This window comes from Macrobrachium nipponense, chromosome 9, assembly GCF_015104395.2.
Source record: "Macrobrachium nipponense isolate FS-2020 chromosome 9, ASM1510439v2, whole genome shotgun sequence".
Taxonomy (NCBI): domain Eukaryota; kingdom Metazoa; phylum Arthropoda; class Malacostraca; order Decapoda; family Palaemonidae; genus Macrobrachium; species Macrobrachium nipponense.
This window is the reverse complement of record NC_061110.1, coordinates 56,004,035-56,016,245: the sequence shown is the minus strand read 5'-3', so window position 1 is coordinate 56,016,245 and position 12,211 is coordinate 56,004,035. Positions and strand designations below refer to the sequence as shown.

Genomic DNA, 12,211 nt, shown 5'->3' with positions numbered 1-12,211 from the left:
TATATTGTGACTTTTAAAATGCATATTTCCCCTCTTTGAGATGTTATGTAGAATTGTGCAACATTTTTTCAGATTCCTAGATAGCTTAGAGATAGGATGTTTTAAAATGTGTGTTCAGATTTTGCATAACATAATGTAAAAGAATATATATATATAACGTAGAATGTAAAAAGAGAGAGATTTTTTTTGTCCATTTGAAGCTACGATTGTTTCCCTTTTATGTCAGCACTGTGTCAGCACTGTGAGATTAGAGGAACTGCGAGAGATCCGTTTGCTTTCCTAATCTGTCAACGCATTTGATAAGCGAGCTCGAGACATCATTTATATTTTGGGAATCTGTCATATGTGATAAGCCTTCTGCTTCAGTCGATCAAGTAGAGTACGTGTTTTTTTTTTTTTTTTTGAACAGACTGGACTCATACGTGTATGTCTTTGTCAAAGCCACGTGCAGGATTACACATTTTTGTATGAAAGTTGCGTAAGATTTCGAAGCTTCTGGAAGCAATATTGTCTCAAAACGTTTTGTCATCTCCTCTGTCCAGTTTCCGCAAGGGAAGAGAATTCTTCTATGATCTGCAAACACTTGGGTGAGACGAGAATTCCCGAAATTGTTATTACAATACCCGGGAATGTTGCTGAATGCTAGAATTCCTTGGATTTTTGGCATTCTCAAAGTGGCGATCTCAGAGTGATTTGGTTTTCTGCGATTTCCAAACACTCGGGTATTCCTGATAATCATTACAATAATTGGGAGTCTCGCCGAATGCTGGGATCCCTTGGTTTTGCTGACACTCGCTCAGTGCTCGGCTTCGTCATGTTGCCGAGAATCAGAACGAGACAAGTCTTGCCCGATTATTGTCTTGGAAGAGTCGGGTTTTCTCGCCAAGCTTGGGAAGTCTTATGAATTCTAGCACTTTCCGAGCGCTCGCTATCACGAGTGCTTGGATAGCGAGACGAGCCTTTACCAGTTCAAATGTTTTTGTTCTTCAGTCTGGTTTGGAGTCATGCAAATCTTGGTAATGCATGCAACACCCTCTAGGTGAATAATCAAGTACCATCCTTGTGTCTTGATTTTAGGGTCCAACCACTAGGATCGCGGACACAGAATCCCTCTTTATCCTTCTTCTCGGAGCTTTGGCCTTGAAGGGGAACAGTTAATTGGGAAAAGTGATACAGTGGAACCTCAACATATGAAAGTCCCAACTTACGAAAGCAAATATAAAGATTTTTTTGCCACTGCATACGATTTTAAAACTCGCGTGCCACCAACTGAGTAGGCTCGCCACCATCCTCCCGCTCTCCCAATGGTTCCTGATGCTAGTCACTGCCGTAAGATCCTGCTCTCCTATTGGTCAGCATCTCTCCCATCGTGCATCTACGTAAAGGCGTTCTTCAGTCACTCCGTAGCAGCATCGTTATCGTAAGCACGCGGAATTCGTTCATTCATATACGATTTTGTTTGTTAATGTAAATTCGTGTTAGTGATTTCACTTTGTACTTTATCGTGTTGTGTGAGAAATTAATTAGTACATAACTTAATTACGTATAGTCATGGGTCCTAAGAAAGTTGCCAAAGTTCATGGAAAGAAGAGGATGCTTTCTATTGAGACTAAAATGGAGATTATCAAGAAGTATGAGGCTGGCATGTGGTTTAGTGTGATCGCTAAGGAATACGGCTGAAATCCGTCGACGATAGGCACCATACTTAAGCAGAGGGAAACCATCAAAGCAGCTTCACCTTCCAAGGGCGTGACTATTTTGTCCAACAAGAGGAGCCACGTGCATGATGAGATGGAGAGGCTGCTTCTTGTATGGATTGAGGACAAAGAAATCGCTGGCGATACGATAACCGAGACTGCAATCTGCCAGAAGGCCAGCTCTATTTTCGGCGATTTGATTGCCCAGGCTGAAGACGACGGAGGAGAAGGGACATCGCCTCCAACCCCAGACTTCAAGGCTTCTCGGGGGGTTTGATAAATTCCGTAAACAGACTGGCATCCATTCGGTGGTGAAGAAATTGAAATTTTGTAAAGAAAAAAAAAAAAAAAAAAAAAAAAAAAAATGTCAAGTATAAAAAAGTAAAAAAAAAAAATTTTAAATAAAAAAAAGTTTTTTGTAAAGTTAAGTGTTAACGTTTTCTGCCATTTGTTAATGTGTTTCGTAAAGTTTAGTGTTAATGTTTCCTGTCATTTTTTAATCTGTTTTGTAAAGTTAAGTGTTCATGTTTTCTGCCATTTGTCCTCCTCCTCTGTCACCACTTTCAGAGATTGCCTCACTCAAAAGGTAAGGTTCCACATTTTACTACATACGTATGTGCGTACAGTATTTCTTGTACCATGTACACTAATACACTTTATTTACAGGTATGTAGTACATATTAGTAGTATATGTAGTTTAAGTTAGGTATTGAATGGTCCAAATTGTTGTATTTCATTGTTTATTGGTCAATTTATCTTTATTATAAAATTTACTGGGGTGTTTTTGTGAGGCTTGGAACGAATTAGGCAATTTACATGTAAAATGTGGTTCAATATACGAAAAAATCAGGTTACAAAGGCCGCTTCGGAATGGATGAGGTACTACTGTGGTTCTTTGCTGATGATTACCACTCATAATTATGTAGTGGTAATCTGCTCAGCTCACTCAACTCGGTTGAGCTGAGCCGAGTGCTCGGCTCTACCAACGAACTCTCTGCTCTTGATCAGTGTGATCATTTGCCATGACATAGCATCCTCCCTTCCTGTGTTGCGGCGAGTTTTCACTCACTCGTCATTTAACGCCTCCTCACCTCCCTCTTCAAAGGCTTCCACAGCCTAAAAGAGGAAGGTAGTTTCTCCGCCCCTAAGAAGTCTCACTCCAGACTTCTAAGGGGCTGCATCCTTTCCCTGAGGAGGGAGCAGTTGGCTGTCTCTTCGGCTCACCTGCTCATTCCAGAGTGGGAACTGAACACTATCTCCAAGATATAGTGTCTTGGGAGCCCCAGGAATTTTAACCCAGGTTCATTCTCCTGTCTCTGGTTCCATGGAACCCGGGCTGTGTTACGTACTCGTGTGTGAGTCTCCCTGAGTGTACAACCTCCAAGAGGGGGTCATACATCCACAGTCGGTGATAGTTAGTCTTCTCTCCATCATGACAGTGGTGCAGGGTGAGAGAAGGGACCGAGCCATGCTGGTGGCTTGGACCCACCTGTGAAAGCCAGGAATGGCTATTCTTCAGGTGCCAAGTGTCACTGTTCCTCAGGAAGAGGCATCTGAAGGAGATAGGAGGAGGTCCTCTGTGTAATCCTCTTTGTGAGGTTCAATCACGAAGAAGATGGATGCATAGCAAGACATGACAAGTTCTGGCCAGATTTTATTGCATTTAAATCTGCTCGAGTTTTGCTTGCGCTCACGTGAACGAAACAGTTGTAGGAAATAAAGGCTTTGTTTGACAGAGTGAGAACACCGCAAATTCAGAGAAGAGCGGGCACGAACAGTCAGTGCTCCTCTCTTGTTTCTCTCTAATTTCTGGTTACACTGGAATGAACAAGGAAATAAGAGGTATTCTTTGGCGTCTACTCCTCAGAATTTGAATCAGAGTCTATGTTTTTGGTTCAATCTTAGGATCTTACTGAACATACGTCAGTCTGTTCAGGATGGATAGCACCAAGAAGTTTAATCCCCTCCAGTGATATTGTTTTCAGAACAACCAGTTCGGCTTAAACTAATCGTCTCGTCTTCGGTGTCCTGTTATTACCACAGAAGTCTTCCTTTGGGAAACTTCACCTTTGCTCTTTTCATTAGAGAATGAACAATGTCTGCTTCCAGTCCTTATTCTTTTTCTCTTTTAAAGTAGAGATGAATTAGGCTGGCACTCAATTAAGAGGAGCCTATGAATGTACTTGAATGTTCTCCTTGCTACATACTTCTGTTATAAGTTGCATCGTGCGAGTAATAGGCACATATCTGTAAGTTAACTCTTCTGGTATGTGACCAAGACAAATAATGCCTTCTCTAATTAACCTGAAACTCAGGTCAGCCTTTCAGGCCTCCCAAAAGTTTCTGGTTTTGATTTTGAGATGAGTAATGCTATTGTTTGCTAACAACACCACAACATTTACTTCAGTGTAGCTTTTTTGCACTCAGTGGTTGTAGCCAAATGCATTCCATCATGGAATGCACTACGAGGCAACTCGGTGTAAAGAGTTGAGTGAGTGGCAGAATATTGAATAACGGAAGATGAATAACGGAAGACTTTGCCTGTTCCCCGCCCGACTAGCTCTGCTTCCAGAGTAAATAGAAAATTCCTCCCTGATCCAACCCACAAGAAGCAGTTCTTCAGGCAGTACAATCCCTGTGTTTTCATTACTGAAAGACTCTCCACTTTCATTGCACACTCCGACTTTCTCACTGAGCAGCATGAAATAGCGAATTAACTTTTTCAGTCCTCTGTAAAACAACAGGAATTAAAGCCTCCTTTACTGGTTGGTGTCATCGACGGGAGTTTTTCTATGATCAGAATCTTGAGAGTTTACTTCTCTTGATTCAACTGTGAAGACGTAGGTCCACATTCACCTTAGTCATTAAATAGTTGAATCTCAACCAAGGAAAACTTCTGTCTTGCCATCACAGGGACCTTGGTCTCTACAAGGCAATTGACCATCTTCTGATGTGCACATGCCTCGCAAGAATTGTCATCTCATCTCTCAACATTGTTGGCTAACAAGATAGATGATTTGTATGGTTGTTCTCAGTATAATCCTTCAAAAGGCAGGTGTCATGTTGTGATTACTTCTCAGATGTGTGATGGCACAGTCAGTCAGCATCTGTTGACGAGTCCGAGTCCTTCATGATCTGCTCTGTGGACTTTGTATTGGTTGATCCAGATCAGTTATTGCTTTTTCCTATTGGTGTGTTGCTGTACCCATGAAGGATCGACACCCTTCATTGAGTGTCGATGCCTTTATCCACTGCAGACTGCCAATGCAAAAGTGTCCAGTGACACATCTTTCTCCGAGTCTTATGAGATCTTGAGAGACTTCTCTGCAGTTGCATAGTCCAGTGGATGGGTACATTTCATTACTCCGAAGAATATGTCGGACCGGAAGATAGATTAGGTCTCATTGCGACCATATTTATATCTTTCTTCCTTCGAGTCTGCCCACAGGTCCTTGGAACCTCTTTTCCTTGGACTGGTGGTGGATGCTTGCAGGTTGTTTGCTTACCCGGCTCCTGCAAGAGGACAAGTTGCATATTGCCTATGGTGTGCGGTTCTAGAAGTAAGAAGGATGCGAGAGTGACTGGCCTCTCCACCTTCCCCTCTTAGTCCTACTACTCCTCTTCCTTTAGGTTGAGGATAGGACTCAAATTTACACTAGCTGGTCCGGAGATTAATGTGGTAAGCTTGCACTTCGAGCTTCCTTTCTATTTTTCTTATCAGAATCATAGAACTAATCCTGCTCCTTCCTCCAGCAAGGGGAGGAAGGAGACTAGCAATAATGCAACCCTTCCCAGAACTTTTCATTATTGCCTCCAACTCTAAATATTCTTCCTTGCCTTTTTTTGGATGAGTTACGATTCGTCACTCATTTTTGAATAGACCAGAAGTCTGACTCTTGATCATGCAGCTCCTATACTCCAATCAAGTTGTCAGAGGAAGGGCACTCCTCCTCGCTCCTACTACCAGGAGGAATAGCCCAAGTGACAAGAACTCTAGTCAGTTCTAGAGGCTTATTCACATTCCTCCCACCAATCAGTGAGTCTTCCTTATGTAAAGGATCGAGGGTTTGTATATCGTGTGGGAACAAATCATAGTTTTTGAAAGTAAAATGTATTTTTCCTAACTATACAGACCTGAGGTCCTTTACACATATGCCCACCTCATGTCATCTCTCAATCTGAACCTGGGCCAAAAGGCAAAGTGGAGTGTTTACATCCGGGCAGGCAGGCCTACCCACCTACCAGATGGTAGTTACCGCCTAACCACCTTGTTAAAGAATTTAACGGCTGTAATTCCAGCCTTCGCTGAAAGTAATTCCTTATGTAAAGGACCTCAGGTTCGTATAGTTAGGAAAAATACAATTTTAAAAAAAAATTTTGATGTTTCCATGGGCCTCTTGGTGATGATTTAGGAGGCTGTTGAGAAGGTAGCATTCCACTCCATAATTTTTATTTATTGCAGGCCAGTGATCTTGAGGACTGCCTCGTTGAACATACATAAGAAAGGTTTTTGTAGACTACTAGCAGTATAATGATGTTTTGTCAATAGAGCTGTTTTTATGTGCTTTATACATTAGAGACTGAAACATAAAGGATAGCTGAAGTGTTTATGATGCTTCCTCTTTTTAGAGTAAGTATAGTAACAGCAATGTTTGTACCACCTTTCCACTTTTGACAAGAATAGTACAGTTAAAGATGTTCCAGCTTCAGTCTCAGTCTTGTACGAATTATGCATGATGATATAGTGTTAATCCTAGTCTGCTTTTAAACACAAAATGTTAGATATTTCTTAATTTGGATTTTTAAAATTTCCTAGCCATATAATGTAAATAGACCAGTATTTAGCAGGCAATGAGTTCTCTGTGATCATTACTACAAGAACAAATTGTAAAACTTTAGTAAAACAAATTTGATAGTGACTTTAAAAATAAGATGTTGATTTTGAAAATTGACCCATCTATGTTGTGTATGTATGCCCTTATTTAACAGACAGGTGATGTGTGTGATCATGACTACTTCAAGCTCAAATTGTCATACTTTGGTAAACCATACTAGTAGTGTGTTTTGGAAACTCTCGTGTTAATGTCCAAACCAAAAGAAACCCAAATGTGATGAAAAGGAAATTGCAACTGAACCTGTAGAAAGGAAATTTTAAATATTCTTATGTGTACATACATGTCATTGCATTAGATTTTAGGTTTGTTCATATATGGTAAAAACCTGAAGGTCTTTACTTATGGGAAAATCTGTAAGTGCTAACTGGATCCAGTTACAAATAGAACAAGGTTTGGTGGTAGCAGGGTGATATCCAATGGGGAGAGAGTAAGCAGTCTGATCTCTTTCCCCTTTGTGCAATGTAACATACCAGTCATTTCTAACTATCTTCCTTGCAAGAAGCCGGTTTATTATGCACTTCCTGCCTTATCTATGCCTATGCATTCTGTTTTTTTTTTTTTAATGATTCCATGTTATGTTTGTGTTTATCTGTGTGTTTTACATTAGACATGCAAATGCTTGATTCATCTAAGAAGGCTTTGCCCCCGAGAAGATGCCTTGGGATAAATAATAATCCTTGCTTTCATTATTTAGCCTCTTATGTTACTGATCATCATATGACTTATAGCAGATGCAGATCTAATAATTGCAATGTAAGTAATCCATGTTGTAAGTGTTGTGATTGGTCACCAGAGCAATGGAAGCATTTTTGTAAGAAGAAATACAAGTGGAAGTCTGCTGTTCCATCATGGGAAGGCTTTTTACCTCCAATGGCAGCCGATGCTGCCATTTCCTTCTTGTTCCTTCTCTCCATTTCCAGATTTGCCTCTTATTGCATCTTCTCAGGAAGATTTTGATCCTTCACATTTATGTTTTGCTTCATCTTTAGATAAATCAAGGAGCGATCTGGGAGTTCCTGTGCTTGATTTAGCTGCCTCTGTTCTTTTGCAAAGGGGTGAAAGCTACCCCTTGTACTGTTGTTTCAGGTATGAAGGCTGAAATGCTGACTGAGTGCTAGTCATCTTTAGGCCTACCAGGGGAGCCAAACAATGGGGGTCTTCTGTCCCACCTCCTGTCTTCCCTGTCTCCCAGCTGCTTCTGCCATGTCAGTGGCAAGAGCTACAGTGTCTGTGACATCTGCTTGCTTGTCTGTGGCCGCAACATCTTTGGCCTACACCATTTCTTCATTGGCTGTGTCTCTTCCATAGCTTTCCACCCCTGGGCCTTATACATCTGCTGGAGAAACTTGGAGGTCCTCTTCTAAAGAAACTTGGCCACTCTGATTTGGAATTGAAGGAGGGAGAGATGTTATATATCTCCTTCTCCCTCGCTGTCCTTTTCTTCTCATACATTGTCTTAGTCTGCTGTTTGCTCCACTCCACAGAGGTTTTTGAAGAAGAAGGACTTTGTTGCCCCTCCTCGCAAGATCAGCAGGCTCTCCATCTCACCTTCGTCTGGAAGCAAGACTAACCGTCCATCTACTTAAGGTTTGTCTTGGTTAGCTAATCTCAGCTGTATCGAGGCTACAGATGACCGAGAGTCTGTCAAGGGTCACAGCCTTACGTCTTCCGCCGTAGCTGCTGGTGATCATCACCCAGTTCCTGATTCTTGTGTGGCAACGCATTTATCAAGAGAAGTTGTAGTTCTACAGATTGGGCTTCTCCTCAAGAAGTGTGATGTTGACTTCTTAACGGAAGCTGTGTCATCCTTCTTAACGCTTGTTACGCATGTAACTTACACCTGTAGCTGAAAGCTTCCTACCTTGGCAGTCAAATCTTACAAATTTTGTTGTGGCACCACCATCACTAGTGTAGGTGTATAGGACCAGCCCACTTTCGGGACTGATAGGTACAAAACTGCAGAGATAACGAATTAGTTTGCTGCCGGCTCCTGACTAACATCAATGGTCTTGGTGGTCAACTTCGTCATTGTTTGGAATAATTGCAGTATTCTTTGGTGACGTATTTGCTTATTTTGTGGTTTGTTTACGTAGTTAACTCTCAATTATGTCGGATTCTACCTCCTTGAGCATTAGGTATTGCTCAGAAGGTTGTAGAACTAGATTGATTAAATTTTCTTAAGATTCACACACCAAATGTGTTAAGTGTAGGGGGGCAGACTTGTCCAAAGGATTTATCTTGTCCAGAATGCATAGATTGGGAAGAGTCTAAATGGAAAACTTTTGAAATCTCATTTAGATAAGTTAGCTAGAGATAGGATGAAGAAGATGGCTCTTAGAGCTGAAAGTAGGGCTGCTGTAGAGAGTTCTTCAGTAGTTGAGGAATTTCTGACTCCTGCTCAACTTCCTATTACTTCCCCATTCATTAGCCCTCCTACTTCTTAACAGTGACTCTTGTTTAAGGTCCCATGATTCCAACCCTGACACCATTGCCAGTCTCTATGTAAAGTTTGAGAAAAAAATTTGACTTTCTCGCTAAGGCGATTGTAGATTTAGGCGCTTCTTTCAGGTCTTTTGTGGAGAGCGTGCCTCTCAGAGGTGAAGTGCAAAGTGATAGTGTTGTGGTTTCAGAGGAGGTGGCTGTTCGACCCACCAGTTCTCCTAGATAAAGGTCACTGTCCCACTCCCCCGCACCGAGGAAAAGACATACCTGAGGTCCAAGAGAGGCTGGAGGGATTTGCCCCTGGACAGTTTCCCCCTCTGTCGCACCTGTTGTGGGATCCCAGGGAGTGACAGAGTGCCATTGGAAAGGTGTCTCTTTCAGTGCTCACCATCTGTCATCAGATTCTTCAGTTTCGTCGCCAGGAAAGAGATGCCGTTGATGCAGATTATCTGCCTCTAGGCTACTTAAGAGGCATTCTTCGCCCTGACGGCTCTCCTCCTCCTGTTAAGAAGTACAGGGAAGTCGGTATTGACCCGTAGTCATCTTGTAGTTTCCAAGATTCACTTTTTTGCCCAGTGCTAGCTGCCAGGTGCTTACCAGTGTTGGAGTGCCCATCGTGTGAAAATATCATAGTGACTGCTTTTGTACACCATTCAGCCTCTCCAAGCCCCTTAGCGCCCTTATCGGAACAGGTAGCGCCTGTCTCGGACCTGGTAGCGCCTACACCTGGGCGCTCGGCTCACTATTTAGGCACTTGGCGCCGCTTGGCGCCTGCTTCTTCTTGTTTGGCACCCACTTCTGCTGGCTTGGCGCCCACTTCTACTCGCTTCACTTGGCGCCCGGAGTTACATCCGCTATGGGGCGCTTGGTGCCAACAGAGGCAGTTTCGGTACCAGAGTCTACTCCTGAGTCTACAGTAGCTTCGTTGATGAGTCGGAGCCTCTTAAATGTCAACTTGAAGAGCTGAGGAAAAGAATAAGTCTTCTTCAGATAAAGAAAGTATTTTGTCTTCCATTTCCTCAGAGGATGAAGTAGTGGAACAGGAGATAAACTGCATTCAGCATACACATCTCTGATGGCTTTCTTTCTAGAGAATTACTCAGATTTCTTCTCTCCTGGGAAACCAGCAGCTCCGGCCTCTACTTTCCTTATGCGGAAAGCACCTATAGAAGAACTCCCTCAGATGGTTTTATCTTCCTCTTCCAAGATGGTGTTGAAAGAGGTGTAAGAATGGTTGGCTAGTAAGAGGGATCTTGGCAAAGCTACCTTCGCGTTTCCTTCTTTGAAGCCTATTAAGAAACGCTACAGGTACTACCTGACAGGCGAGACTCCTCCTCTGGGAGTGTCTGCCTCCTCCCAGGGAGACTTCTCCCGCCCAGTGGACTCGGCCAGACGTTCAGCATTTACGACTAAAGATTTTCAGTGATTAGTGGAGATTATACATATAAGGATCATTGTATGATTGTCATACAGCGTTTTTGTGATCACTGATGATCTGGAAAAGACCAATGGTTATGGGGTATAAATACAGGCAGTCCCCGGTTATCGGCGGTCCCAGTTAATGGCGATTCGGTTTTATGGAACTTGTCTAGCGCCATAAAATTGGCGATTTAGGACACCATAATGGGCAGAGTTCCGGTTATCAGCACCATGAGGTTCTTATGGCGTGCCATAAGCACCTCATGCCATAAGGATGCGATAACTGGTTATCCGCGCCAGAAGCACCATTGTGGCACTATAAATTGCCAGGTTTCAGTTAATGGTGGTTTTCGGTTGTCGTCACACCCCCGGGAATGGAACCCCTGCCGATAACCAGGGACAGCCTGCAAGGACTTGTTGTGAAATAGCTTTATTTTGATGGAAGCAGTTGAAGTGTCTGCATCTCAGAATGGCTATGGCAGACACCTGAAGAGGTTAATGCAGAAGTGACTTCCGTTGCAACAAGTTGCTGTGCTAGCATGGCTTCTATAGCAACATGCTAGGAGACAGTGACAAAAACAGACTATATTGGGTCTGCCCTTGGATTGCTAGAAGAGTTCAGTTTGGCAACGATGAAAATTTAATGGTAGAACTAGAGAAGTCGCAAAATGACTTCAAGAATTTCCTAAGGTTGGAACCAACCATGGTCCATGAGCTTGTTCACTGGTAACTCCAAGGTTAATTAAAAAAGATACCAGTTTTAGGAGACTTCTTGAACCTAGTTTGAAGCTGGCTATCTTGCTTTGACACCTTGCCTCTGGAGATAGCTATGATTTCACAGTTCATAAAAGATCACATACATATGCACTCACGTGCACATCATCATATAAAGTGAGTGTAAGACATGCATTTGTTCCTACATGATATACAAACCCTCGCTCCTTTACATTAGGAAGTACTTTCAGCGTAGGCTTGAATACGGCCATTAATTACTGTCTGGTAGGTGGGTAGGCCTGCCTGCCCGGATGTAAACACTCCACTTTACTTTTAGCCGTCTTCCTATGAAGATGTATGTTTGTGAGCTCTTGTTGACTAGCTGTTAATCATGGTTTTCCCAGTGGGATCATTCTTTTATTATTTTGAAGGAATATATATATATATATATATATATATATATATATATATATATATATATATATATATATATATATATATATATATATATATATATATATATATATATATATATATATATATATATATATATATATATATATATATATATATAAATATATATATAAAGTAGGCGCTGAAAGTCTTTACACCCCAGTGCAATTTAGGCAAACACATACACACGCACACTTTTTTCGACCTGTAAAGTAATGCAAAAGTTTAGTTAAGATTTTGAAATGGTGTGTCAGTTTACCTTAGACTTTCTAGTATTTGGTAGCACCAAATTTGTTCTCTTTAGCTGCCTTCAGCCGTCGGGGAACACTTTCAATGAGGTGCTGACAGATCTTTGGTTCGATACTGTTCCAAGCAGCGATGATGGCGGCTTTGAGTTTCTCGATATTGGAGCAGTCAACCTTCTGCAAACGTTGTTTAATGATCGACCACAGATTTTCAATGGGACTAAAATCAGGGGAATTAGGGGGGCCAGTCACTTAAAAGTTCCACACCATAATCCTGCAACCAGTTCCTAATCAATGGCGTTGTGTGGCACCGTGTGCCGTCTTGCTGAAGAATTGAAGCACCTGT

The 12,211-nt window shown here is 42.1% G+C and overlaps 1 protein-coding gene across 6 annotated transcripts in view; it reads left to right on the top strand.

Annotated features, from left to right (window-relative positions):
* Nucleotides 1–12,211, top strand: part of LOC135218361 (uncharacterized) — a 237,567-nt gene that overhangs the window by 27,386 nt on the left and 197,970 nt on the right. Inside the window, exon 2 of one of the 6 annotated variants that reach the window (XM_064254602.1) lies at nucleotides 6,160–6,327. The exons of the other annotated variants lie outside the window; for them this stretch is intronic. The gene's annotated coding sequence lies outside the window, so the exon portion shown is untranslated. The remainder of the gene's footprint in view (nucleotides 1–6,159; nucleotides 6,328–12,211) is intronic. 6 annotated transcript variants of the gene reach the window in all.